Source organism: Phoenix dactylifera, chromosome 17 (genome assembly GCF_051530095.1).
Source record: "Phoenix dactylifera cultivar Ajwa chromosome 17, Ajwa_hap1_PhDact_Kaust_v1.1, whole genome shotgun sequence".
Classification (NCBI taxonomy): Eukaryota; Viridiplantae; Streptophyta; class Magnoliopsida; order Arecales; family Arecaceae; genus Phoenix; species Phoenix dactylifera.
The window spans coordinates 3251000-3253301 of NC_143206.1; the positions used below are offsets into that span (position 1 = coordinate 3251000).

At 41.4% G+C, this 2302-nt stretch overlaps 1 long non-coding RNA gene across 1 annotated transcript; it reads left to right on the top strand.

The window, feature by feature from the left end:
* Window positions 1-1190: 1190 nt before the first annotated feature.
* LOC149750999 (uncharacterized) lies at window positions 1191-1713 on the top strand. Its single transcript, XR_016398904.1, has 3 exons — window positions 1191-1236; window positions 1267-1326; window positions 1420-1713. It is a non-coding gene; the product is annotated as an uncharacterized LOC149750999 (long non-coding RNA).
* The last annotated feature ends 589 nt before the right edge of the window (window positions 1714-2302 follow it).

Sequence of the window (2302 nt, forward strand, 5' to 3'; positions counted from 1 at the left end):
CCCTTTCAAAAACTGATTTTAAGATAAGTATCAATAGGCTTATACTCTATATTTTGTAATCATCAAAAAGGGGGAGATTGAGGATAATAGTGTTATTTTGATGATTAACAAGCAATAATCAAGAGTATGTTATAAGTTAAATCGATACTTCATTTATAAGTCTGTTACTCTCAGTATATTTGTATAAATTGATATAGATACATTTCATTGTTTATTTGAATGAATCTAACCTTGAGATGCAGCAAAGTGTGGATTGAGTCGACCCAAAGGATGATTGGGTCGACCCCGGCACATCAAGAAAGCATTTGGCACACTTCTGCAAAAATGGCACAGATGAACAGTGAGTTGGGTCGACCCAAGGAAAGCATGAGTCGACCCAAACATCAAGATCCTCAACAATTCAGAAAATGGTTCTCTGGAAATACTGAGAGGGTCGACCCAAGATGAAGTTGAGTCGACCCAAGCTTGAGTCGACCCAAACCCTGAGTGGGTCGACCCAAAGGCAAGACAGAACAGAAGACAGAAAAGGTTCTCTGGAAACCCTGTTAGGGTCGACCCAAGAAGAAGTTGAGTCGACCCAACTGAACCTTGAGTCGACCCAAAGAAAGGTTGAGTCGACCCAAGTGAAGAAAGGCTGAAATTCAAGGTTCTGAATTTTCTGAGAGGGCCGACCCAAGAAAAGCTTGGGCCGACCCAAGAAAAGCTTGAGCTGACCCAAGCCTGATGAACAGTGGTTTGGGTCGACCCAAGAAAAGTTTGGGTCGACCCAAGCACGGGCAGAAGCATAACGGCTAGTTGTGCAGAAGTGCTTTTTGGACTCCCAACGGCTATAAACGGCTAGTTTCTTCAATCCAACGGTCAGGAAGGACTATTTGGAGGTTGGAGAAGTATTTAAGAGGGAGTATTCATCAGAGGAAGTAAGCTTGGGAAAATACATCAAGTGCATTCAAGAGAAAACCCTAGCAAGGCAAGCTTCATCCAAGTGCTTCATTCAAGAGTCAAAAGAAAGTAGTTGAGCAGATTCCAAGAGTCATTAAGAGCTCCATCCACCCTTGAAGAGTGAAGCATCCTTGATAAAGAAGAGAGAAGTCACATCAAGCGATAACTATTCTCTAAACTCTTCTTTGTAGATTATATTGTTATATTTGCTCATCTAGGAGCTTAAATCTTCTTACTTCTTTTATTAATCACCTTGTTGTAAGGTTTGTTGGTAAGCCCGTAAAACCAACATTGTAGGTTGTTGGTAAGCCCGTAAAACCAACATAGGTTGTTGGTAAGCCTGTAAAACCAACGTAGGTTGTTGGTCAACCCGCAAAACCAACATAGGTTGTTGGTAATCCCGTAAAACCAACGTAGGTTGTTGGTCAACCCGTAAAACCAACGTAGGTTGTTGGTGAACCCGTAAAACCAATTGTATAGGTTCGTTGGTGAGCCCGTAAAACCAACATAAGTTTTTGGTGAACCCGAAAAACCAAAGTGTAAAGGTTTTTGGATTGTGAGCCCGGAAAACAATCCAACTGTAATCCGCGGGATTATAGTGAATTCCCAAGGGGTCGCTTGGGGAGTGGACGTAGGTGCTAAGGAGAGCACCGAACCACTATACTTCTTGTTGTTTGTATTGTGATTTGTTTATTTCACTAACTCATCAATTAACATAAGTAAGATAGTTAAAATTAAGAGAAACCAATTCACCCCCCCTCTTGGCTTGTCACCTTGGGCAACACTCATCACTCATTGCTGCCAACATGATATATCGAACAGTGATCCGGTCACTAAGCCACTTTTGATAAGTGTCTCTGGCCGATCTTGATGCATTAGCAGCGGGCTGCTCAGGTGCTGGATCCGTTATCACATAAAGGATCCTTTCATGCTCTAGCACTATTTTCAGTTTTCTATGCCAATTATTAAAATTTGGACCAGTCAACTTGTCATTGTCCAACAATGAATGAAGTGACAAATTAGTGGCCATTTCTGCATAAAAAGAAAATTTGGCTATTAGTATATGAATTGACTAAACTCAATAGACTTGGACTTTAGTCTAAAAGTACTCTCACTATTTTATACAAATTGGTAGCCTCTACCTTCAATTCGAAAAATTACTCTTAATTCTTTAGTGAGCACAAGAACCCAATAGATCGCATATAGGCCCGAGTGTGGCTCGGCTAACCCATATGCACCTATTGGTAGGTTCTTAACCAATTGCTTCACCAAGCAACTTCTAGTGATAATTTTGCCCTTCGGCAGGCATGTGGCGCCTCCACCGAATACCCTAGTCAGGTCCAACCATTAAATGATAGGGTCA